A 27569-nucleotide genomic window follows, 5' to 3' on the forward strand; every position below is an offset into this window, starting at 1 on the left:
ACCATGCTAAGCCCTGGGGAAAAGAAGGCACAAACATACCCTTTTCCCTCTAGTGGGGGAGACAACCTGTAAACGCCCATGTCCGTGCGAGGCACCTCTGCAATCAGCATGGAGTCATCCATGAAGAACAGCATCCTCCTCATCCTCAGAGGATGGTCCTTCCACTTCTATCTTCGGCATCCCCTTGATGATGGCAAACACCTAAGACAAGCTTCAGGCACCCGGGTTTTACACCCCAGCTGGTACCAATGACCAGAGAGCTGCTGAACAAGTTTCTTTCTCCTCTTAAGAAATCTGGAATAATTTTCACTTAAACATGGGCAACCCCCATTATTGTACAGGCTCCAAAGTTTTATGTCATTTTCTTGGACATATATGTGTATATAACCAGCAGTTCATAAGCCCAACTTCTTCCCACCTAATATTCTCTTCATCTTCCCACTAATTATGTGATAGTAAAAGTGGGATGTCTCTTGCAAAGGCCTGTCTGCTCACTACTAGTGAGTGCCTCCTCCAGTCATGACTTTAATATGTGTTTATTAATCTCATGAAAATTTGTGTAGGTGGAAAACTAGAACTCGCAGAAGTTGGCGGTAGATGTCTCATTTTATTGTACAAAGTCCAAGCAACTTTTCTATTTCTTGATGGAGTAGCATAGGATTCAATCTTCAAAAATCCTGGAAACCACTTTGTTCAGAACCTTCCTTTTTACCAAGATGACATCTAAGTCCAAGAGAGGGTGAGTCTCGGCTCACACGGCCCGCAATCAACAGAGGCAAGTGTGTAACTGAAGCCAGTTCTCTCCATGGGACTGTCCTGCTCCTTTCCTCCCCATGACTTCTCCATCAAAGCTGCAATTGCCTCCCAGCTTGTCGTCTTCAGCCTGGATCTCTTGTCTAGGCTTTTTATCTTTCCAATATCTTTCTACTCCCACAGACATTCAGTAGTGTAATGGTTAAGTCCAAATGTGATGAGCCTTTTCTCTTTGATGATAAAGAGATTCTGCAGATCTTTCACATTCTCTTTTGTTTGTTTCTTGCTTCTGATAAAATCTTCAAATACTCTGAGGATGATTTGACCTGGATCTTTTGCCAAGCTTTCTTTAAGCTAGTTTTCCCTTTCACTATTGCTCATTGACTCATGATTTGATATTGCTTATCATCCTTTCTCTAGAAGACTTGACAAATATGTTTATATTCCAAACCTGCCTCGTCCTTGCTCGCCATAGCTCTCCACTTATCAACTGTCAAGCCAAGATATATTTATTAAGCACTTTGTGCCAAGCATCTGGAATACAAATACAAGTAGAAATATTGCTCTCAAGTAGTACACATTCTAATGAGGTGAGACAATACATAAAAGGAAACTGGAAAGGAGAAGAGAGAAGGGAATTAAATTAACTTATAAACCAAGTGTTTGCTGATTGAGGCTCTTCTAATCTTGTGTCATTTGATTTATAACTATTAAATTAGCTTAGTGCAGTGCCTGGCACATAGTAGGTACTTATTAATGAATGAGTGATTAAAATTTCTCTATATTTTTCAATTATTAAAAGCATTTAAGTGTTACTTTCTTCTCAGTATTTGCTTTACTTCTTCCTTTTACAAAGTTTCACGGAGTTCACAGCTTTGTACCATAAAATGAAAGGAGGCCAGGATATTTGTTTATTAAATATTGCAGAGCTGTCTCACCATGATTGATTTTTAAAAAAGAAATTTCTGCACAACAGTACTGTAATTGATATGCACATGTTTTCCTCCCTCCAAATCCCAATTTTGTCATCAATAACTTCCACAAATAATTCCAATCGAAATGATATTAATTGTATGCCATATTTTTCCCCTGAGTTTTACTCTTTCCTCTAGCTTTGTGCTAATTCTGATCCTGGCTCTAAATCTCAGTGCACACAGACAGATGATTCAGGAATGAAGCTCACACTAGTAACCAAATTGAATGCTGTTAGTCAATTGTCTAGCACTTTCTGATAAGAAGTCTTGTAAAGGTGTTCAGCTTTTGTTCTTGTGGTAGTAGTAGTAGAGGTAGTAATAGTAGTAGTAGTAGTGAGGGAGTGAGGAGAATGATAGACATAGTAGTAGTAGTAGTAGTAGTAGTAGTAGTAGTAGTAGTAGTAGTAGTAGTAGTAGTAGTAGTAGTAGAAGTAGTAGTAGTAGTAGTAATAGTGATAATAGTTCATAGTGGCAGTAGTGGTAGTAATGGTAGTAGTAGTGGTGGTGATAGGGATGGGGTGGGAATGGTAGAAGTAGTAGTAGTAGTTGTTGTAGTACTAATAGTAGTAGAAATGATAGTAATAGTAGTAGTGGTAGTAGTGGTAGTAGTAGTGGTGGTAGTGATAGAAGTAGTGGTAATGAGGGTGTGTGGGGATGGTAGAAGTAGTAGTAATACTAGTAGTGGTAGTAATAGCAGTAATGGTAGTAGTAGTGGTAGTAACAGTAGTAAGATGTGTACAAAGACTGTGACCTGTGTTGCAAGAATCAGCCACACAAATCACATTGTAGACTCTTCGGTTCACAAGTGTCCTTGTTCAGACCTGCAGTAGAGCCTGGAGGACCCTCAACATCGTCCCTCCTCCTTTTCGGAATCTCTCTATACATCTCGCCAAGGCCATGGCAGCATGGTCTGGGGGCTGGAGAGTTGCCATAGAGACAGGGAGATCAGTCCCAGTCCTGCTGCTTTCACCTTGGCTGTGTGACCCTGAAAAAATCACTCCCAGTGACCCCATCTCTCAGTTCTCGAACAACTCTGAACATAAGTTGCAGAGAAGAGGCTGGCCTGTATGGATGGAACAACTTCCCTAAACATGGAATTGCTGGTCACCAGTGATGCCTCAGCTTCAGCATCCTTCTGATCCCTTCTAAGGAAGAATACAATGTCCACAGCAAGTCCTACGGATCCCTGTGGCAATAAAAGTCTTCTTCTCCCCATGGATCTCACAGAGCTTTGTGTTCTGTACCTCTGAAGAATGTATCATGCATTATGTATTATAGTCATCTATTTGTATCGGTTTCTCATTTCTCTACTTGACTGGTGAGCTCCAATGAACCTTTCTGTTTTGCAAAGGGCTCTAAAACATCCTTTATTAGTTATTTGATTTTTCACTTCATATTCATGGGAAAGGGGAAGAGAGAAAAATGAAGCAATAAAGACAAATGGCTTTGAAAAACGAGCTAGGCTCTCTCCATGAAAATTCCCAGAGATATCCAAAATCGATACACAATTAACACGAATATATATGACCAAAAGTCGCTGTTAGATATATCAGAGGTAAAAAGATTTGAATGAACAGTTTTCAAAGGAAGAATTCCAAACTAACAGCTAATATATAGTATTACGTGTGTGTACATCTATCAATAGAAATTTCTTGAATCACTCCCATGGCTTATCACGTTTACACACGTGCTGCCGGGTGAAGAGAAAAATCTCACAACCGTTGAATGGATCCACTACAATCTCAGGGAGACCCTCATTGCTGCTCAACAATCCATACCACCCTTGCCAGCTCACTCTCCTCAATGGCTCTTTGATGGCTTTCCGTCCCTCTTCAAAGCTTCCATGACTCCCCTAACCCCCCCCCATCCAAGAACCTTGATTCACAGTTTACAGAAAAACAGCTGAGTCCATTGGCCATGAGCTCCCTTTTTTCCTCTCTTCCTATTTCCTGTCACCCAGAGGCCTTCTGCCTCCCTCTCCTCTTTCATCCCTATCTCACATAAAGAGGCGGCCCTCCTCCTTGCCCAAGCCAACCCATCTACTAGTTCAAGTGACCCTATTCCATCCCATTTCTTCCAACATATCACCCACTGTGACACTGCCATTTTTTCACTGACCTTTTTCCTGTCTATTGGTTCCTTCCTTATTGCCTATAAACATGACATCATATCTCCCCATCCTCAAAAGCGCACCCCTTCATCTTTCTATCCCTGCTACCTATTGCTCTGTATTTCTTCTGCCTTCTGTGTCAACACTTCTTGAGAAGACCAGGCACAGTAGGTGCCTCCACTTTCTCACCTCTCATTCTCTTCTGCTAACCCTTATAATCTGCTTCCAACCTCATCACTCCACCATTAACCCACATTGGGACTATTGCAATAGCTGCCAAAGAGCCTTCTTGCCTCAAATCTCCCCCTACTCCAGTCTATCCTCTACTCAACCACTAATGGGACTTTTCCTAAAGAGCAGATGTGATTAACTCACCCCCTACTCAATAAATTTCAGTGGGCTCCCTGTTATTTCCAGAGTCAGACACAAAATCCTGTTTAGTGTTCAGCCTTCATAACAACTGTTTTGTGGTAAACCTTTCCAGTCTTACTCTTTACTCCCCACCACATGTCCTCCATGACACTGGATTGCTTACTTTCCAAAACAATTTCTTGGCTCTAGGCATTCTCTCTGGCTCATCTCCCATAGCCAGAATTCTCTTCCTCCTCATCTCTGCCCTCTGACTTTCTTAAGTCCCAACTGAAACCTCATCTGTGGGAAGTCATTCCCAACCCCTCTTAATTCTAATCACTTCCCTCTGTTAATTATTTTCTATTAATCCCATATATATTTGGCTTTATACGTATTTGTTTGTATACCATCTGCTCCCTTGGACTGCAAATTTCTTGTTTTATTTATTTTTTTTTATTTTCAATATGACTTTTTAGTCATAAGTTAGTTTTCAACATTTACCCTTGCAGATCCTTGTTTTCCAAATGTTTCTCCCTCCATTCCTCCACCACCTCTCCTACACAGCAAGTTATCCAATATGTGTCAAACACTAAACAATTCTACACATATTTCCAGATTTATCATGCTGCATAAGAAAAATGAGACCAAAAAGGAGGAAAAATGAGAAAGAAAGAAAAAGCAAGCAAACAAGAACAAAAAGGTGAATATATTATGTTGTGATCTACATTCAGTCCCCATAGGACTCTCTCTGGAAATGGCTCTCTCCATCACAAGTCTATTGAAATTGTCCTGAATCACCTCATTGTAGAAAAGAGCCACGTGCATCAGAATTGATCATCTCATAATGTTGTTGCTGTATATGATGCTCTCTTGGTTCTACACATTTCACTTAGAATTAATTCACATAAGTCTCTCCAGGCCTCTCTGAAATCATCCCACTGATCATTTCTTATAGAATCATCCTATTCTATCACATTCATATACCATAACTGATTCAGCCATTCCCCCACTGCTGGGCAGCCACTCGGTTTCCAGTTCCTTGCCACTTTTACAAAAAAAGGCTACCACAAACATTTTTACCCTTGTGGATCCTTTTCCCTTTTCTCTTTTGGATACAGACCCAGACTGCAAATTCCTTGAAGGCAGGGACGCGTTTGCTTCTTTTGGTATCCCCAATTCTTAGCCCAGTACTTGATCTAGAGTAGGCTCTTTAGAAAGTCTTATCGACTAACTTGATAAATGTTTGCTAATTATTTGAACTATTAAATCTTCCACTAGCACACAATCCCAGCATATGCAAAGTGCAACTAAACGAATTATTCCTTTAAACTTTCTTCTCTTCTCAATGTGTCTCTTTCTGTTCACAGCCCCATCATCCTTTGAGGCACTCAGCTTTCAAACTTCTATATCTCAATATGCTGGAAGTTCTTCAGACCTATTAATTCTAATTGATCAGTAATGAGCAGAACCAGCTACACCCAGTGAAAGAACACTGGGAAATGAGTGTGGACCACAACATACCATTTGCACTCTTTCTTTTATTGTTTGCTCGCATTTTTGTTTTTCTTCCCAGGTTATTTTTACCTTCTTTCTAAATCCGATTTTTCTTGTGTAACAAGACAACTGTATAAATATGTACATGTATATTGTATTTAACATGTATTTTAACATGTTTAATATGTATGGGACTACCTGCCCTTAGATGGCAGGTGGAGAGAAGGAGGGGAAAATTGGAACAGAAGGTTTTGCAAGGGTTAGTGTTGAAAAATTCCCCATGCATATGCTTTGTAACTAAAAAGCTATAATAAAAAATTAAAAAGCTATTGATTCTCCTCCAACAACATCTCCCAAAGAGAGTTTTTCCTTTCTCCTTACTACTTCACCAGTCTAAGCTCCCATGTCATGTCTTCTCCCCTCCACATGATCAAAAATATTCCAACCAAAGTCGCTGGTGCTAAAATTGCAGATGGACATGGGTTCCGATGCAGGTGGAGATGGAACCTGATGATTCTCCTCCTCAGGGATCCTTTGGTTCCATTGGTCTATGAATCTCATTACTGGGAGCCTGGAAATGATCAAGGAGCCAACGATGGGCTAAGGGAAGCAGGCTGCGTGAGAAAGACTTTCCAGGGGGTGACACTGGTCCTGAAAGGCTGGACAATCTTGGAATAAGCAGAGAAGAGAGGAGACAGAAGGGTATCTCAGGCCATGGGCGGAGCATCAAGGAGATTCATTAGTGCATCACTTTCTCACAAATAAATTTTTATAACCTTCCTTTCAGATTCCATCACTTTCCCAAAATGCCATGCCCCACCCTCTAGATTAGGGACATTGTTCCTTGGACAAATTTAGACGCTCAACAATCGCTCTATTTTGGGGCATCTGAGTCTCAAAACTTGGCGGAGATGAGAATTACAACTGAAATAGAACAACTAATTTTTAGGAATAAACACTGGCTTCTATTTCTGTTTTTGCTTCATTTAAAAAAATGATCATGTCCTAAGGAAAGTCCTCAGAGAAGTCTGCAGATGCTCGGAGGTGGGGAGATAAGGACCCTCACACTCCCAACCCATCCTAGCCCAGTGGGGCTAACACAAGGACAGCTGATGGATGTCTACCTCCAAACCTGGGGGTGCAGACAAAGCCTTTTTCCCCTCAACCTGTCCCTGGTGCCTGACGATAAAGCAGTCCCTGGATTATCTTGCTGTTTCACTAGGCTCGTGCTGTCCTAGCTGTCCTTGGAACATTTGAAGGGATGGGATGGCCCAGGATTTGGGCAGAGGAAGAGTGTTTGAGAATTCAGGAAGGATATAGAGCTGTCAAGAGGAATATATATCCACAAAGCAAGTGATGGCAAAGGCGCTCCCATTTAAGAAAGGCGATCAGACGCTGCCCTGTGAAGACAAAATGAGAACATTGGGGTGCCGGCTTTGCGGGAGGAAGGGAGAGCACCTCCCTGTGCAAGGGGGAAGGAGAGAGGGAGACCCTGAGACTAGACTGCCCACGTGAGGCTGGTATTGAGGAGTGGAGAGGAGCCAGGCGCCATCTTGATATGGGGGGATTATGAGACCCTAATGCAAGACCACTGCCAGAGAGGCTGAGCTGAAGACAAGGATAGAGGATATTTATTCTTATAACTTCAGGCTGAGCTTTGGTGCAGAATTTCTGAATTGCTGCATGATGATAAGAGCTGGCAGAGATCTCTCAATCTGGCTTTCTGTTGCAGTTCTGGCTAGCATGCCTTGGTTATGGCCCCAGTGAGAGGAAACAAGGACGCAGTGAGGACTCTGATCTTGAGATACAACATATCTGTCACTACTTATTACCCATGTGGCCTGAACTTAGGCACTGAGACTCCCCAAAAGGCCATTTCCTCAGCTGTAAAATAGATATTAATCCCCATGCTATTCCTTTAAGGGCTGTTGTAATGATCTAGGGAGAGAAGAAACAGAAAGTGTTTTATGGAGCAGAAAGAGCTCTAGTCACGTAATCCATTGCTAGGAAAACACCACAAAAGGTGGCAAGTTCTTACCTATACCATGGTCTGGAACACTTCAGGGGCTTAATAAATGTTGGTGAATGGAATAAAAGTCAACATTATTTGCCAGAATTCAATAGGATCAAATAGGATGGGATGGGATGGGATAATTCTAGAAAACCCTCCAGAATGAACAATTGAAGATGGAGAAGCCACAGCTCTCTTGCACATTAAATCAGAAAATCTCTGAGATAGAAATGTGCTGAAAACATTTTCATCTTCCACCAGAACAAAAATCTCCCATCCAACATTCTCAATAATAGGCCATCTGGTCCAGAGCTAAGGACTGCCAATAAGGTAGAAGTGTAAGGGCTTCTTTTTCAGGCAGTCCATTACAATTTTGGAATACCTCTAATTATTGAGAATTTTTCCCCTGACCTTGAAGCTAATTTGTCTCTTTGCAACTCCCCTTCCTACTGAGTCTGTTCTCTGAAGCCAATCAGAACAAGGGAAACACCTCTGCCATATTATGGCTCTTCAGATATTGAAGTAGCTGGTTAACCAATTTCTTAAGGATTTATCAAGGCTTCACAATGCTCCAAGTCCTGTCAGAACACTTGAAACAAGAACCATGAGGCCTTTATTCTTCTCTTCTCCAGAATAACCATCCCCAGCTCCTCTAACTGATTCTCCTAGATCATAGATTCCAGAGAAGGTTCTTCATGCTGGGGGCTAGACATTTTCCAACTTACTGACATCCTGTTTCAATCACCAAACATCCCATCCTATCACATGTTGCCTGATGAGGGCGTAATGCCAGAGGAATAATTGTTATCTCCTTCATCCTCAATCCCAAGGTGCCGCTCATGAGGCTTTGTTCTCATTAGCCCTGCTCAGTCCTCCTAAGCTGCTCCAACACCAAGGTAGTACATGGGGCACTTACAGTCCTCCCTGGCTGCATGGTTGTATGTTTCCAAAAAAGAGCCATATTCTGCCTGACTGATACTATCTGTGCAAACATGGACAAGGCACCATGTTTATAAAGCTTCATGTCATGAGTGGGTTGGACTAGACAAAGTCCAGATTGATTTGAGCAGCTAGGTGGCACAGTGGACAGAATACTGGACCTAGAGGCGGGAGGATTCATTTTTCTGAGTTCAAATTCGGCTGTAGGCATGTACTGTGTGATCCTAGGCAAGTCACTTTGCCTTATTCGCCTCAGTTTCCTCATCAGTAAAATGAGCTAGAAAAGTAAATGGCAAATTACCTCAAATGGAGCCCCAGATAGTCCAACACCACTGAAAACGACTGAATTCCAGCTTCAAATATTGTGCTCCTATTAGAATTCCTCCCAGAGGCTGGTGACTGAGCACTTTTTCATCAGTGAATGAAAATCAGAGAAGGAAGTCTAAGATTATAGTGTTGTAGCATGAGTCAGGTTACCAAGAGCCCCATTATGGTTCAGCTACATTTATCTCCCATATCCAAGTCCATAAGTCAGCAAGTCATCAGTTTCCATTTGTATAGAAGAAAGTCCAACAAAGGATACTGAGAAATAATGCCCTGGGGAGCGGATACTCTGAGGTCCTGAGTGTTTCACTCTGCAGTGAGCTAAATTTTGGGTCGGTTCCTGTTCCAGTCTGGGAGAGAAATCCGGGCCTGTCCTGTTCACAACTGGTGGTGCAGTGCCGACAGTGCTAGACTTGGAATCAGCACCCACCTCGAAGACTTGGGCGAGGATCAAATGAGATGATATTTGTAAATCACTAAGCACAGTGGGGGGCACACAGCAGACACTTAATAAGTACTTATTTTCCTCTCCTTCTGCATGAACTTGGAGTGCCTGCTGATTAGATACCAGTCTTCTCGTTGTCAGTGGCTCTCCTTTTCTATTTTGGAACATAGTTATTTATGGCTGCCATGATATCCTCCTTTGATATCTTAGCATAGAGAGTACCTTGGGCCAGTGGAGTAGAACCTCTCAGAGGTCCAACTGAGCTGGAAAGGTTTGAAGTATAGACCCAGCAATGGACTAGAGGTCATCCAGGAAAAAGATGCTTTGTCACAAATGGCTTAACCCCCAAAGCCCTGATGAGCTCAATGCCAGAGGGATGGAGAGCTCACCACCAGGGGGAGATGCTCAGAACCATAGGGTTCTAGAGAAGGAGATGAGTGCCAGTAGGTACAGTGAGCTCAGCACCAGAGGGATGGAGAGCTCACCACCAGGGGGAGATGCTCAGAACCATAGGGTTCTAGAGAAGGAGGTGAGTCCCAGTAGGTACAGTGAGCTCAGCACCAGAGGGATGGAGAGCTCACCACCTGGGGGAGCTGCTCAGAACCATAGGGTCCTAGAGAAGGAGGTGAGTACCAGTAAGTACAGTGAGCTCAGCACCAGAGGGATGGAGAGCTCACCACCTGGGGGAGATGCTCAGAACCATAGGGTCCTAGAGAAGGAGGTGAGTACCAGTAGGTACAGTGAGCTCAGCACCAGAGGGATGGAGAGCTCACCACCAGGGGGAGCTGCTCAGAACCATAGGGTCCTAGAGAAGGAGGTGAGTACCAGTACCTACAATGCCAGGTGAAGGATTATTGTTTTTAGGCACAGCAACTCACAAAACCATTTAACTGATGCTGAAAGAAGCTGTGAACTTTATGGATGTGGGAGGCTGAAGGGGATTTTTATCTTCAAGTTTCATTCTTATGACCAGGATGTATCTCATCCAACCCCTGATTTTATAAAGAAATAAACAAAGGGATAAAGAGATTTATATACAGCATCCCAAAAATCCTAATTCAGTTTTGGGCTTTGATAATATCAGAAGTAAAAATGCTACAAATGTATGAAAAATATAATTTGATATTTTAATTATTTTTATACTTATTTCATTTCATACATTTTGAATAACATTTTAAGGTTTTGTTTGTTTCAGCCCTTTTGAATGAAGATGGCAAAAACTAAAGAATAAAGGCAACTGAATTCTCTGGTTAGTTCAACTCAAATCCATAGTAGAGAATTCTTGGGGCCTCAGTTTCCTCATCTGTAATCATAATAGCTTACCTTTATATAGTATTTTAATATTTGCAGAACATTTTACAAATTATCTTCTGATGTATAAAAAGTTTGAGAAACAGTTTCTGGGTAATTAATCATTATATTAATCATACCAGCATATAATTAATAAAATGGGTCAGTTAGACTCTTGAATGGGTGTTCCTAAGGGTGGCAATAAACTTTGATTTGTTAACAGATAAAGAGAGAGTTGAATATTATAATAAAAGGTGGATCTATTTTAATGAAGGGCTGAGGGATATGACTTTGATCACTCAGTTGGAGTCAAAGAGACTTATCTATACTCTCATCACCCATCTGACAAAAGGGAGAATCCACATGATCCCAGAACTACAGAATAAAACATAATGGGCTCAATTTTCCTTTTGAACAGATCTGAGTTTTTCCTTTTGTATTGACAGTTCAAAGGCTGAATGAATAAGCTTTTGTTTTGTTTTGTTTTTGTTTTTGTTTTTGTTTTTGTTTTTGTTTTTTTCCTGAGGCTGGGGTTAAGTGACTTGCCCAGGGTCACACAGCTAGGAAGTGTTAAGTGTCTGAGACCAGATTTGAACTCAGGTTCTCCTGAGTTCATGGCTGCTGCTCAATCCACTGCCCCACCTAGCTGCCCGATGAATAAGTTACAGGGCTAATTTCTGAGTGACAAAAATAGAAAAGGGGAAAATCTTGATCTTAATTTAATAATTGGTTATTAATACAAGCAAGAAATAATAATTTCTCTCAATCTAATTTGACCCTTAAAAATAACACTATAAGTTAGGTATATTTTATTATCCCCATTTTACAGAAAAGCAAACCAAAAGTGAGTAAATTTCTTTCTTTGGCTTTCATTTTCAGTCTAAGATCATTCTGAACTTTAGCATTATTGACAGTAAGCAGATAGGACTTATATCCCCTCCTAAAATACATCCTTTGTTGCTTGCTCATGGTTCTGCCATAAACCGGTGTAAGTGTGCATGTGTATGTATATGTGTGTGTGTGTTTGTGTATGTCTATATCTCTAGTGTGTATACAAATATGTCATTAAGCATGTATATATATATATATATAATCTAGATGTGTCTATGGATATATGGCTATGTGCCTATGTGTATACATGTGCGTATGTGTATGGAAATCAAAATTGTTTGATGAATTCTCTTGACATAAGTTCCTAAAGTTTTTTCTTCATCAGAATTGTTTCCTTTGTTTCTTCAGAATTTGAATCATATTGAGAATTTCCCATCTTTTCTCAGCTGATTTCCCCCATATAATTTTGATCCCAAGATCCCGTCTCTCTTTGAAATCTGCTCCCCCCAAAGCAACATCATACACTGGCTCTGCCTCCATTTCTCTGCCCTGACACAGTTTCTGGGATGATAAGCCCTGCTGGATTATCAGTACTTCCATGAAGTCCCCAGTTCCTTCCTGTTAATGAGAATTAGGCCCAGCGTCGAATTTATCCTCCATCTTTTGAAGGATGAAATTGTCATTAAGGCAAGTGGAGCATTTGCTGGCTGCTCTGCTTTGGGGAGACAGAGTCGCAGCCAAAGTCTGGAAAATTGAATTACCTCATCGCAGCAATATTGTTCCTCCATGCCAGGCTACTGATCTATTCCCTGGGTTACTCATCCATCTTCTTTCTGTCCAGTTGGTCTATATGGATAGACCCTGCTGAGCAAATCTGTTTGGTTTTGTTTCTGCCCCCACTGTCTTCCCAAAAAAGGCTCCTCCCTCTCTAGTTCTTCCTCCTTTCTATCCAGGCTGCGCTCCTCTGGACTCCTCCATCATGCCCCAGAAACTTCCTGGAGCCTTGGAGTCCCCACCCAGACATCCTCTGATATTTCAGCCTCCCTCTGGTGGGAGGGCTCTTCCCAGAACTTCCAAATAAGGAGGGTATTCAGGAGAGCAGGGCCTGCCTTTCTCAGGAGACCCAGGCTGCCCTCACCCAGACTTCATCACACACCCCAACCTCTTCTCAGGTCACTGTATAAGTGGGCTTCTCCCATTCGAATGGGAGCTCCTTGGGGGCAAGTGTCATCCTCCTTTGGGCTTCTGTGCCCATCCCCAGCATTTAGCAATGTCTAGAACTTAGGAAGCACTTAATAAATACTTGTTAACTGGCTACTGATAGACTTCAGTTCCAGCATTTTCTCCCATGAATATACCTTTGTACCAGATTTACCAGAATTTGCCAGTTATTACCCACTGATCCTGCTTGTTTCTTTTTTGAATAAGGCATGACCGTTCAGACCCATGTTCTAATGACTGATTTCATCCCACTATAGTTCACTGATGCCTTTTGGGTCAAATTTCCCCCCTTTTATTAGGACATTTAATTTCTCTTATTTCTTATCTCAACATTGGCCTTTTAAAAATCTACAGCTCACATCCAGAAAAGGAACACTGGGAAATGAATGTAAACTGTTATTTTTACCTTCTGAATCCAATTCTTCCTGTGCAACAAAAAATTCGGTTCTACACACATATATTGTATCTAGAATATACTGTAATATATTTAACATATATAAGACTGCTTGCCATCTGGGGGAGGGGGTTGGGGGAGGAAGGGAAAAAATCTGAATAGAAGTAAGTGCAAGGGATAATGTTGTAAAAAATTACCCATGCATATGTACTGTCAAAAAAATGTTATAATTATAAAATAAAATAAAAATTTAAAAAAAAATTTAAAAAATAAAATAAAATAAAATAAAAATCTACAGCTCTAGGGCAGCTAGGTGGCTCAGTGGATAGAGCACCAGCCTTGAAGTCGGGAGGACCTGAGTTCCAATCTGGCCTCAGACACTTAACACTTCCCAGCTGTGTGACCTTGGGCAAGTCACTTAACTCCCAATTGCCTCAGGAAAAAATAATAATTTACAGCTCTGGATTTTATTCCTTTCAATTAACAAAAATATTGATTAAACACCTACTATGTGTCAGTTACTATACCAGGTGCTAGAACTACATATACAAATGTGAAAATAGGGCCCTGTTCTCCAGGCATTCAGAGACAGTAAGAGAAACAATATTAAAACAAAGACAAGGGGAAGGGGAAGGAAGGGAGGCACTAGTTTCTGAGGGGAATCAGGAAAGGCCTCAAGTAGAAGAGTTTGGAAGGACCCTTTTTTTTTTGTTTGGCCATCGAATTGTTCATGACCCCATTGGGGATTTTTCTTGACAGAGATATTGGGGTGGTTTGCCATTTCCTTCTCCAGCTGGATTTGAACTCAGGAACATGAGTCATTCTGACTCTGGGTCTCTATCGACCCTACTTCCCCCTTCAAGGAAACTAGGGTCTCTGAAAAATGGATGTGAGGAGGGAGTTGATCAGGGGTGGGGCAAAGGGAAGATAATCAATGCAAAGCAATTTAAATGGGGAATATTCATCTTTAGAACAGTAGAAAGTATGGTCAGTTTTTGTGGATGTGGGTATTAGGTCATTTAAAACAGAAAGACTAAAAATCAATCTAATTAATATAAATAGGTTAATAATTTCTTCAAATTGATGCCTTTCAATTAAAATATAAGCTCTTTAAGAACAGACTCTTCCTTTCTTTTTTTCTCTGTTTTCTCCCTATCCACCTATCTCCCTCTCTGTGTGTCTCCCTCCTTTCCTCCCTTCCTCTCTCTCCCTCCTTTCCCCCAATCCCCTTCTCTGTCTTTGTCTGTCTCTTTCTGTCCCTCTCTGTGTATGTTTCTCTTTCTGGCTCTCTCTCCCTCTGTCTCTGTCTCTCTCTCTCTCTTTCTCCCTCTCCCTCCTTCCTTTCTTTCCTTTCTTCCTTCCCACTTACCAGTTCCTGATACATAGTAATAGCTGCTTAATACATTTTTGTTGATTAAAAAAAAAGACTAGAGAAAGAAAAGGCTGTCAGCTTGTGATGGGCTTCCAAATCTAAGAGGTAGTAGGTAGCCCTTGAAGTTTATTGAGCAGGAGAATGCCATAGTCAGATCTGTGCTTAAAGAAAATTACTTTGCAAACTAAGTGGAGCATGGATAATATACAGGAGCGACAAAGCCAATTAAGTCAATAGCCAATTAAGAAGCTATTATAACAGTCCAGGGGAGAGGTGATGAAATGCTGAGCTAGGGTGAAAGGCGAGAGAACAGTCTGGATGCAGGAGATGTTATAGAGGCTGAGATTGTTTTTAAATGGCAGCTCATTGGATAAATAGATTAAATGAGAGTAATTGATGACAACGCCAGAGCACTAAGGTGGGAGATGGGAAAGATGATAGTGTCTTCTACAATAATGTGGGTGTGCACAAGATGGCTCCGCTTGTGAGGGAGAGAAAGCGGTAAGATCCATTATGGATATGTTGGGTTTGAGATGCCTTCGGGACGTTCCTTTGGAAATGTCCATTCGGCAGCAGACAATGAGGAACTGGAGCTGAGAAGAGAGACTAGTGGTACACGGGGAGTTTGATTCATTATCTACGTTGATATAATAATTAAATCCGTGGGATCTGAGGAAATCACCAGGACAGAAAACTCCAAGTAGTCTGGAAGAACACCCATGTTTGGTAGAGGATGGATGGAGGACAACATCCCAAAGGGGGAAGCCTCCGGATGTTTGTCTTGAAAGGGTCTCTGTTATAGCTTGGATATGTACTCAGTGAAAACCACTGACCTTTCTATTGAGGTTACCTGATGGACAAACAGCCACTCCACTGCTCCCCAGGGCTCTGGGTCTTCCTCTTGCCCTTTCTAAGTGAGCTCCCACTGACAAATATCCGTGAGTTCTTGACCAACAAACTGCCTCTTGCTCCCTAGAGCCCTCATCTCCTCCCGCCCAGAAGGAACCTCAAATGTGTCTTATCACTCAGGGGAATCTTCTTCAGCCCTCCAACCGCCTAGCACAGGGCCGTCATCCCCATCCTTCCTCTTAGGGCATTTCACACGGAAAGAGTCCCTCGCTGTCCCCCTGAATGTCTGGAGTACAGAGAGTTCCCCTTCTCTTCCAGGAGGGGAGTCATTCGCCCTTGGTGAATGACATAGCAATTACTCGCTCGGCCATGGCAGACATCACACCCTCAGATAGACACAAAATTCCCTTTGCCTTTCCTTGCCCTGCTGCTCCCTCTCTCTTTATTTCCTGGACAGGCTGTGGAGCCAGAGCCACTCCTTCTGGGCAGAACAGCTCCCTCCTGGGGGACCCAGACAGCTCGCCCAAACAAGCCCAGAGAAGGACCAGAATATTTATGTAACCCTGATAAGCAGTCTGAGGCTGAGGGAGGGGTGGCTGGGGATGCTGGGAGTCCTGGGACTGTGTCATAATGACATTTCCTTCGGTGGAAAGGAAGAAAGTAGGGAAGGAGAAATAGAATGTACTGGAATAGACCTACATATAGGGAGAAACTGGAGTAATTGTTTACTATTTTTTTTAATGTCACCAGTGCAAAAGTGTCGAAAGCAATATAAAATATGACATTTTTCTAGGAATGTTTTAAACTCATTATGTTTCTTCTTGACTTTAACTCCATGATCATCTCTTCTTAAGACAATTAAATGTCGCTTCCAAGCAGGTGTGGTGTGAAGCTCAAATAAGACAATAGATGTCTAGCATTTTGCAAATCTTCGAGCTCTATATAAAGGTCAGTTATGATCACATCATGGCCATCATGAGCTTCTAATCCCATCAGGCCACTAATGTGGTCTAGCCTTCACTCCCTGAGGCCTGAGCTCCTGCTGAGCTCAAGCAGTGTTTACAGAGCAGTGTAGGGCCACTGATCAGTGTTTAACAACTGGGCTCTCTGGGATTAAATTTTAAAAGTATGCACATACATGTTTAGATTTAATCTTCATTATTTACACCTTCTTAAACCTAGACAATTAACAAGAAGTTAAATCGCTCTACCAAAGGGCACAAAGACAATAAAAACTTCAGTTCAGAGAATCTCCAATGATATCAGACTGTAATATTGAATCAGTAAGCATGAAATTATTAATTTTGTCAAGAAACTATAGAGAAGGAAAGATTTGAACTTTAATCCAGGGTTCCTATGGAGTCATCAGGTCAAAGTGATATTTCTACTACCCTTGGTCTTCTCTAGGCAAGACACATTGGCCATAAAGCTATCCAGAAGAAAGCTAGGGCCGTCTTATGTCAAGATGAAATACTGATGCCATTCTGAGGGCAGAGTTGGAGGAAAAGTCTACTTTGAGTGATGAACACCTTCACAATTTCAGTATTAATGTGCATTTTAGAAAGAGTAAAAAATGGATGGCAACAGTTCTAGAAGGAATCCAAGGAGCTGTACAATATAAATGAAACATGTGCCCCATTTGCCCCAAGGGAACTAGCGAAAGATTAAATACTCTGCATTAAAAAAGAGGAAGATTAATACTTTCAGAAGACATGACAAGCAAGTTAAAATGTTCAGAAATCATACTGGACCAGAGACATATCCCTTCATAGCACAAGAGTACAAGCTAAAAATAGGGACGTTTAACAGGATTTATTGATTATAATCATTATGGGTTATATATTGATTTCCTGCTATAACCTATGAAATGGCTAAGATCTTAGAGTGGAATCAAAAAATCCTACATGGATGACATCACATAAATTCAATCAACAAATATGTAAACAAAGGGGTGCTTAAAACTTTTCCAAGTCATGTGAATTAATTTATAAAAATAGGATTTATGATAGCAATTCATGACCAAATAATGGACAGTATAAATTATTTCAAGACCCTAAACTTATCACCAGTGAAGATTATACAATGAATTGTTTTGAATTGTGTAACACATCAGAGGACATTCTAAAATTTCAACACCTACTCAGTCTTTAGGACAATGAAATCAAATAGTCAGAATGAATGTCTGAAGCTCCAGAGGTTATGAATCATTATACAACAAATATAAATCTGCCAATATCCTAAAGGAGCCAATAAATAAAATGAGCTAAAACTAGAACCTCATCGCAGATAAAATCATTATTCCTAATGGCCTAGATATAAGACCAACCCACAGACCTTTAAGAGTAACTTTGAATGGATGTCACATCCAGAAGTCTCCCACATTCACAGACAGAGCTCCAAAGCACACGCAAAGTACAAATATCGATAACTAGCCCCCGAAAATCTGAAACATGTAGGGAAAGGGTGAGTGTATTTCACCCCCATGGTTGTGGTTGGTCCTGGGCTAGGGGTTCTCAAGTTGTTTCAGTGAATCTGATGAGAGTACACCCCAAATTGTCAACCAGTTACAAGACTGATTCACCCAAGCAACAGTCCAGCTAACATCAAGCCCAAAAGGGCAATGATAAAATTATCTCTGGCCGCAGGGTTCTTTCTATTTGAATTCCTTTGAATGTAACATGAGGAGAATGATAACAATGATATATATATTGCTTTAAAGCTTGGGAAGTAGTCTAGATCTCCTGTATCATTTGAGGAGAAATATCCCCCCAAAGCTCATTAGCCAAAGCCAAAGCATGACTGACCAGCTTCTAGCTCCAGCCATCCCCTTTAAGGAGCAGCATGGAGTATGGATAAAGTACCAGACTTAGATCCAGAAAGACCTAGATTCAACTGCTCCATTTGCTACTGACTCTGACTAAATCATATCTTTACCTATGACCTAATCTCCCTCACCTCCCCCAACTTTGCCCTAAGGACAGTTCTTCTATCTCCCTCCTGACCATCCAAGTTGTTTCTAAAGACTTTAGAGGGACAGATTATGTATTTTTAAGGGACAGAAATATCCTTTAGGGATGGGGAAAATACAATAGCTGCAGGCCTCTGGAACTCCTTCAAAACAGACCTACTCCCCGCAGGTCTATAATGTGGAAGTCACTTTGCTGGGCAAAGAGCCAAAGGAGGTGTTTTTGTTTTATTTTGATTTTAATGACAGCGCGTTGCAAATGAACTGATGATTCCCTGGAGGGGAGGGAGACAAGTTTGATACAAGAGAGAGTGGGACTGGACAAGAAAAAAGAATTTTAATGTGAAAATTTAAAAAAGTTTATGTGGAAGAGAATGGAAAGGTTTTGGTGGATAATGATGTGCATCAAGGAAGAGAATAGCAACATTTAGGAAGTCATAAGGGCAGCTAGATTGTGCAGTGGCATTGATAGAGCACCAGCCCTGAAGGCAGGAGGACCTGAGTTCAAATGTGGCTTAAACACTTAACACTTTCTAGTTGTGTGACTTAATCCCAATTGCCTCGGGGGGAAAGGAAGTCATAGAGCTGTGGAAGTATGAAAGCCAGAATCACTTGTAGCTTCACAAAATGATTTTGGGAAAGGGTGTTCTCCCCAGGTTGCCCTAAACCTCTGGGGAGCAGACTCAGTAGGGAAAGAACCATATAGAGTGAGGGGAGGAAAAATCTATAATCACCCAGGATAAACTGGAGATTTAGAAACCTTGAGGAATAGGGGGAATGTCCCCCAAACTTAGAGAACTCAGCTCTTCATTTTGAAACACTGTGAACCTTTAATTTAGGGGAAAGCGCTGATACTTGGAAGCTTTTCCATCAAACAGCTCATGTTCTTCAGGCTCTTGTTTTGTCCAAATGGGGGAGCAGGCTGGAAATCTTAAGGGGGGAATATCTCCTTGTACACTGCAGGAAACATTCTTCCCTGCATCATTTTCTGGGCTGCTTCGAAGGTCATTTTTTTGCTTCCACTCAGATGTGAAATGACTTCTCAGAATCGACGTCTTGTGCTGCTCTGGAATTTCAGTCACTTAATCAACTTCACTCCAGAAATGCTCAGGGTTTTCCTCAAAGCAAATGTGTTGCACTGCTTAAAAAGGTTTGAGAAACCAAATTTCTGGGTAATTGAATCATTTTGTTAATAATTCCAGCATGTTTGTTAACGAATGGCTGGTCTTTTGGCTTTGGCTTTGGCTTTGGCTCTCCCTCTCTCCCTCTCACCCTCTTTCCCTCTCTCTCTCCCCCTCTCCCTCCCCCTCCCCCTCTCCTTTCCCCTCCCCCTTTCCCTCTCCTCCCTCTCCCTCTCTCTCCAATCATAGTGACAGATTCAAGGCTTATATGCTCATTAGAAGAGAGGTGTTCCCAAGGGTAGCAATCAACTCTGACTGGTTAACAATTAATGAAAGGATGAATATTGCAATGATGGACTGAACCTGAACTTTAAACCAGAGTAGAATACAATGGCTTCCCCATCTCAATCTAATTTCATGATCTTCAATGTCCTTCAGGAGATTACATTTTTAAAATCTGGACTTTAAAAAAGAGAAAAGCTTGGGATCTCCCCAAGTCATTGGCAATTAATAACCATTTTTCTCACAAAAGATTCCTAGGAATCCTGTGTACCCCCTGTTCATGTTGGCTATATACTCTGGGGGATCCTTTGCCCAATCCTTACTTGTATTTGTGAGAGGGCTCACTAGTATAAATCTTCTATCTTTCCCCCTCTTGGGAATCTAGGGGTAACTTGTGTTTTTCCTCTCTTCTTAATTTCCTCTCTTTCTTAACTGCCTGCATTTGAGTTAGGATGGAAGGACTGATAGGAGCTTCTAGGTGCATAGAAAGATCAAGCACCAGCAGGTTAAAATGGAGCCGTGAGTACTTGACCTTGGTGCTTTGGTCCCTCTTGTTTCTCTTTGCTGCCTTAAGAGAAAGAACACCAGCTCCAACACGGATCAGACTTCAATTACACGCTTGGAAGTGGGAAAAGCGGAACCATTCAAGCCCTAGTGATGGCGGACCATTCAGGCTTGAGTTTGTGGACAGACAAGTGGGGTCTGCTAGCAACTTGCGAGAACCAGTGAAGCAATGGATCAAAGGCAACCGAGAAGGAATGGCTGCTCCACTGGCTATGCTAGCAGGGAATGTGAGCTTATCTGGGGGAGAATGACAGTGCATGGTGGTGTTTTTTTTTTTAATTTCCTATCAATTTCTCTGCTTGAGTTTGACTCCAGGTGCAGCCTGCCCCAGCATCAGCTGCCTTCTCACAACCTTCCTGAGCAACTTTCCAGCTTACTGTTGTGTGCTGTCTTCCCCTTGTAAATTCCTTGAAACAAAAACTTTCTTTTTTAAAAATTTGCCTTCACTCTTTGCAGTTGACATGATGGTACACCAGAGATTCTAATAAAAAGTTATTAGAAATAATTCACAACTTTAGCAAAGTTGCAGGATACAAAATAAATCCACATAAATCCTCAGCATTTTTATACATCATCAACAAAATGCAACAGCAAGAGATACAAAGAGAAATTCCATTCAAAAATATCTCAAGAGTATAAAATATCTGGGAATCTATCTACCAAAGGAAAGTCAGGAATTATATGAGCAAAATTAAAAACACTTGCCACAAAAATAAAGTCAGATTTAAATAATTGGAAAGACATCCAGTGCTCATAGGTAGGCTCATTGAATATAATAAAGATGACAATAATCCCCAAACTAATCTATTTATTTAGTGCTATACCAATTAGATTCCCAAGAAACTATTTTAAAGACCTAGAAAAAATAACAACAAGATTCATATGGAAGAATAAAAGGTGGAGAATTTCAAGGGAATTAATGAAAAAAAATTAGAGGAAGGTGGTCTAGGTGTACCTGATCTAAAGCTATATTATAAAGCAACAGTCACCAAAACCATTTGGTACTGGCTAAGAAATAGACCAGTCGATCAGTGGAACAGATTAGGTACACAGGACAAAATAGGGTACAACTATAGCAATCTAGTGTTTGACAAACCCAAAGATACCAACATTTGGGATAAGAATTCATTATTTGAAAAAAAAAACTGTTGGGAAAACTGGAAATTAGTATGGCAGAAATTAGATATGGACCCACACTTAACACCATATACCAAGATGAGATCAAAATGGGTCCATGATTTAGGCATAAAGAATGAGATCATAAATAGATTAGAGGAACAGAGGATAGTCTACCTCTCAGACTTGTGGAGGAGGAAGGAATTTATGACCAGAGGAGAACTAGAGATCATTATTGATCACAAAATAGAAGATTTTGATTACATCAAATTAAAAAGCTTTTGCACAAACAATACTAATGCAAACAAGATTAGAAGGGAAGTAACAAATTGGGAAAATATTTTTACAGTTAAAGGTTCTGATAAAGGCCTCATTTCCAAAATCTACAGAGAACTGACCCTAATTTATAAGAAATCAAACCATTCTCCAATTGATAAATGGTCAAAGGATATGAACAGACAATTCTCAGATGATGAAATTGAAATTATATCCACTCATATGAAAGAGTGTTCCAAATCATGCTGATCAGAGAAATGCAAATAAAGACAACTCTGAGATACCACTACACACCTGTCAGATTGGCTAAGATGACAGGAACAAATAATGATGAATGTTGGAGGGGATGTGGGAAAACTGGGACGCTAATACATTGTTGGTGAAGTTGTGAAAGAATCCAGCCATTCTGGAGAGCAATTTGGAACTATGCCCCAAAAGTTATCAAACTGTGCATACCCTTTCATCCAGCAGTGCTAGTACTGGGCTTATATACCAAGGAAATACTAAAGAGGGGAAAGGGACCTGTATGTGCCAAAATGTTTGTGGCAGCCCTTTTTGTAGGGGCCAGAAACTGGAAAATGAATGGATGTCCATCCATTGGAGAATGGTTGGGTAAATTATGGTATATGAAGGGTATGGAATATTATTGTTCTGTAAGAAATGACCAGCAGGAGGAATACAGAGAGGCTTGGAGAGACTTACATCAACTGATGCTGAGTGAAATGAATAGAACCAGAAGATCGCTGTACACTTCAACAGCAATACTTTATGAGGACGAATTCTGATGGAAGTGGATATCTTCAACATAGAGAAGATCCAACTCACTTCCAGTTGATCAATGATGGACATAAATAGCTACACCCAGAGAAGGAACACTGGGAAGTGAATGTAAACTATTAGCAATATTGTCTATCTACCCAGCTTACTTATACCTTCGGAATCCAATTCTTACCATGAAACAAGAAAATTGGATTTACACACATATATTGTACCTAGGTTATACTGTAACACATGTAATATGTATGGGATTGCCTGTCATGTAGGGGAGGGAGTAGAGGGAGGGAGGGGAAAATTTGGAAAAATGAATACAAAGGATAATGTTATAAAAAATTACTCATGATATATACTGTCAAAAAATTATAAATATAAAATTAATTTTTAAAAAAAGATACTAAGGATATTTAAGAGGTGTTACAAGGGTAAAACTGACAGGTTCTGGAAAAAGATTGGATGGGGTGGTGTTAGGATTACAAGGTGATAACTCAGGTTGTCTAAACAATTCTCTGGCTCAGAGTTCACACCTTTAGGAGTTTACACCTTTAGACTTCTGAAAAGGAGTTTACACCTTCAAAGGGAGTTTACACCTTCAAAGGAAGTTTACACCTCCAAAGGGAGTTTACACCTCCAAAGGGAGTTTACACCTTCAAAGGGAGTTTACACCTTCAAAGGGAGCAATTTCATTGGCTGAAGGAGTTCCCACAAGCCCCTGGGAGTTCTCCCAAGCCCATTCTCTGCTAGCATAAAAGAAGGCAACATTGAGTCTGAGAGTCAGTCCAGACTGGGAGAACCTTCAGGGAAGCTGGAGGAGATTCAAAGCCAGGATTCAGGGAGAAGAGGATTCCAGATTCTACCTTCACTCTGGCTAGAGGCTCCAGAACCCTCCCAAGAAACCTGCTATCAGAGAAAAGGATTCTCAGAGGATTTCAACTGAGAGCCTCTCAGAACATTACAATTGGCGCCCAACGTGGGGCAAAGACTTTGGCTCATCCTGACAAAGGCTGATTCTGAGCCCTTCAGCCTGAGCTAGCCCGGACCTTTCTCTTTTGGCACCTGAACGGGGACTTGAACCCTGCACCCTCAGAAGAGCAAAGGTCTCCATTCAGTGAGCGTTTTGCACTTAAGAGACCTAGATATGAAGACTCAGAGAAAACATTTGCAGGCAGCCCGGCATCAAGATATTCAAGCAGACAAGAATACAAGAAAGCAGAGACTCACAGCATTACTTGAAGATAGACGATTATTTGATGGAGCTTCTAGGCCATCTGTAGCAAGGAGAGATGGCCCAACTAAAAGGATTTTTGAAGGACCTAATAAGCCAAACCCAAGAATTGATGGACCCCCAACACCCGCTTCTCTTCGGTTTCAAGGCTCACCAGGACAGAGGGGGGGAGGGGGGCTCATGAGGTTTGAAGGACCACAAGGTCAGCTAGAAAGCAGGTGCCCTTTGAGATTTGAAGGTCCTCAAAGACCAGGAGGGACTCCTTTGAGGTTTAAAGGGCCACTTGGACAGGCAGGAGGAGGTGGCTTAAGGTTTGAAGGAGCTGCTGGTTTGAGGTTTGAGGGCCCAGCTGGCCACAATGTGGGTGGTCTTAGGTATGAAGGTCCCCGTGGCCAGCCTGTGGGTGGTCTTAGATCTGAGGGACCACATGGTCAGCCAGGGGTTGGGGTCAGATTTGAAGGACCCTTAGTCCAACAGGGAAGTGGAAGGAGATTTGAGGGTCCTTCTGTACAAGGAGGTAGTATGAGATTTGAAGGACCATTAGGCCAAGGTGGTCCAAGATTTGGGGGGTGTCATGTTTCAAGATTTGCTGGTCAGCTAGGTCAACCATCTCTCTTGCCAAGATCTGAGGGCTTGCACGGTCGACCTGGTCCTGGTTTTGAAAGAAGTTCTCGTCAACAGGGCCCACAAAGGCTTGCTGGACCACCTGGTCAGCAGGTACAACCAAGATTTGATACAGGGCCTCAGAGATTTGATGGTGCACAACACCTGCAAGCATCAAGATTTGATATTCCTCCTGGTCTTCAAGGTGCAAGGTTTGACAATCATCCTTCACAGAGACTTGATGCAGTCTATTTTAGTCACACTGGCCCATATAATGACCCTCCTAACAGTGCGTTGAATGCACCATCGCAAGGAAGACAGTTCCAAAGACATGAGCAAATGTTTGATACACCTCAGGAACCAAATTTTAATGGACCACATAACCCTGGAGCGCAAAAGTCCTCAAATCCACTTAACAGAGCATCTGGACATTATTTTGAGGAAAAGAATCCTCAGGGTCCTCAGTATGGAAACTTTGGTAATCTGCCCACACCAACTGCACTTGGGAATATTCAGCCATCTCAGCAGCTTGTCTCTGGAGTTACTCAGCCTGTATCTTTGGGACAAGGACAGCAGTTTTTACCAGTTCATGCACAAAATCCTGGTACTTTTGTTCAGAATCCATCAGGTGCTCTTCCAAGAGCATATCCTGATAATCATCTCAGCCAGGTTGATGTGCATGAACTCTTCTCAAAACTGCTAAAAGCAGGAATACTGAAATTATCCCAACCTGATTCAGCAACAACTCAAGGAAATGACGTTGCTGCACAGCCTCCTCCTGAGAAAAAAGGAGAAGCTCCAAGTGAACATCAAGATGTTCCTGACCTCACTAATTTCACAGTTGAAGAATTGAAACAGCGTTATGCTAGTGTTATAAACTGCCTGTATACTGGTATCCGGTGTTATTCTTGTGGACTGAGGTTTACACCATCCCAGGCTGACGATTATGCACACCACTTGGACTGGCATTACCGACAAAATAGAGCTGAAAAGGATGTTAGCAGAAAAGTTACACATAGGAGGTGGTACTTCAGTGTAACGGACTGGATAGAATTTGAGGAAATAGCTGATTTGGAGGAACGTGCAAAGAGCCAGTGTTGTGACAAAGTACATGAAGAGGTTGTGTTGAAAAACCAAGAAACTGCTAAAGAAAAGGAGTTTCAGAGTGTCCCTGCTGGACCCGCTGGGGCAGGTGAGAGCTCTGAAATATGTCAGGACAATTTGAACAATACTGGGAAGAAGAGGAAGAGGAATGGCATTTTAAAAATGCTATCCGAGTAGATGGAAAGATTTACCATCCATCATGTTATGAAGATTATCAAAATACATCTTCATTTCATTGTACACCAACGCCCAGCAAGACACCTGTTGAAAATCCCTTGAATATTATATTGAACATTGTCAAAAAAGAATTGCAGGAACCTTGTGACAGTTTCAAAGTTAAAGAAGAACCAGTTGATATCACACCAGCTTGTACAGATGATAGCATAGATTCAGCTAATGAAATTCAAGCAGAATCTGATACAGTTGAGTCAATTTAAATAAAATGAGAAGTATGTTATTCTTTACAAAAAAAAAAAAAGGGAGCTGCTGTGTTATAGTTGAATCTGGAAGGTGGAGAATTTTATATATGTGTATATATCTATATATCTCCATCCATATCTATGTATCTATATATGTGTTTGTGTATATATATATATATATATATACACACATACATGAATTACTTAGGTGAGGCAGGGTGCTTAGCTATCATTTGGTTAATAAATACATTTTAGTGTTTGTATTTCCTACTGCCTGCACAGTTTCAGGTGCTCGTTGTGTGAAAGTTCTGTAGATGCGTGCAAATTTAACAAATTGAAAGTGAATGTGTAAAATATGTATAATTTTCACTAGTGGAACTGTAAATTATAAATAAAAATATTTTTGCTATCCATGGAGTGGGAACGTTTATGCACACCAACAAATAAAGACAGTGTTTCTGGACTTAGTATTTTGGGGAATTAAATAGCAACCACAGAATAGACCTTTTTTTTTTTTTTTCTTTTTTTTTAAACTAGAAGCCTCCCATGACTAAAAAAGAAAAAAACGATAACCAAACGAAACTTAAGATAATTTTCATCCTTCAAAAGGGGATAATCAGCACTGCAGGGCCTTTCTGAAATAACACAGTCTAGATTTCAAAAAAAAAAAAAAGAATTTCAGGCTCCCTTTCAAAGGGGGCTTCCCCTCCTCTGAGGAGGTTTTCTCAAGCCTTTATGCTCTGAGAAGGAAGGCCACTGCCTCCTAGACTGGGAGCTGAGAAGTACCCCTGGGGAGAACCAAACTAGGGATTCAGTTCCCTAGGAACTGCAACTGGGGGGGAGGGTGAGAGCATCCTTTCAAGGCTATCCAGGCCATCCCCATGAGCCGGCTCCTGGCCCAGCACCCCACTCCTCTCCCTTGCCTCTTCCTTCTCCCTTGGGTCCCAGGGAGCCCTTCCCTGAGCCAGCTCTCCTCGCCAGGGGCAGGGGCAGTCTCCTGGGCAAACAGAGAGATCCAGGGCAGTGCTGTATCCAGCTGCTTCTTCTGGATCGGCTCCAGGCTGCTTTTAGAAGTTATGGTTCCCCCCAAACCTGCGGTCCTCGGGAGTCCTCACACCAGCTCCTCACTGCCTTGGTTGGGAATTTCCTCCAGAATCCCGTGGTGCAGCTGGATGCGCCAACCTCCGGCTCTAACATTCATTGTGCCTTTCAGGGTCCCACCCAGATCTAACGTCCTCTACTTCTCTCAGTCAGTGGGCGGGGTCCTGCCCGGGATGTCACAGACACCCTGGTGTCCAGCTTGGTGAGGGGGAGCCTGGGAGCGGCCTTCTGAGCAGGAAGGGATTCTTGAGACTGGGAGGAAGAAAATGAGGGTGAAGTTGTATGTTCTCAAGGACAGAGCTTGCTTGCCCAGCTGTCCATCTGGGAAAGACCCATCAAACCTAGGTAGACCAGAAACCTAGAACCTGGAGAACTGGCTGGGGCTATCCAAAGGAGACTTTGGCCCCACAGAGGCATTTGCAGGACTGGGAAAGACCAATCAAACCTCAGGCCAAGCAGAGACCTAGAACCACAAAAAGTGCCCGAGGCTATCCAAAAGAGACTTCGGCCCTATAGAGATGTTGACAGGACTGGCCCAAGACTGTGGCAGGTCTGGGGTCCTTTGTTCTTTCTCACGCCCAATCCGGGCCTTCTGACTTGGACGCCTCTCCTGGGCTTTCACTCTCGGTCTCTGAGAATTTGGACCTGCCATTTATGTTGG

At 41.8% G+C, this 27569-nt stretch overlaps 1 pseudogene; it reads left to right on the forward strand.

Annotated features, from left to right (window-relative positions):
• The first annotated feature begins 78 nt into the window (after positions 1 to 78).
• Positions 79 to 25825, forward strand: LOC141552557 (pre-mRNA cleavage complex 2 protein Pcf11 pseudogene; annotated as a pseudogene).
• The last annotated feature ends 1744 nt before the right edge of the window (positions 25826 to 27569 follow it).

Source organism: Sminthopsis crassicaudata, chromosome 2 (assembly GCF_048593235.1).
Source record: "Sminthopsis crassicaudata isolate SCR6 chromosome 2, ASM4859323v1, whole genome shotgun sequence".
In the NCBI taxonomy this organism is placed as follows: Eukaryota; Metazoa; Chordata; class Mammalia; order Dasyuromorphia; family Dasyuridae; genus Sminthopsis; species Sminthopsis crassicaudata.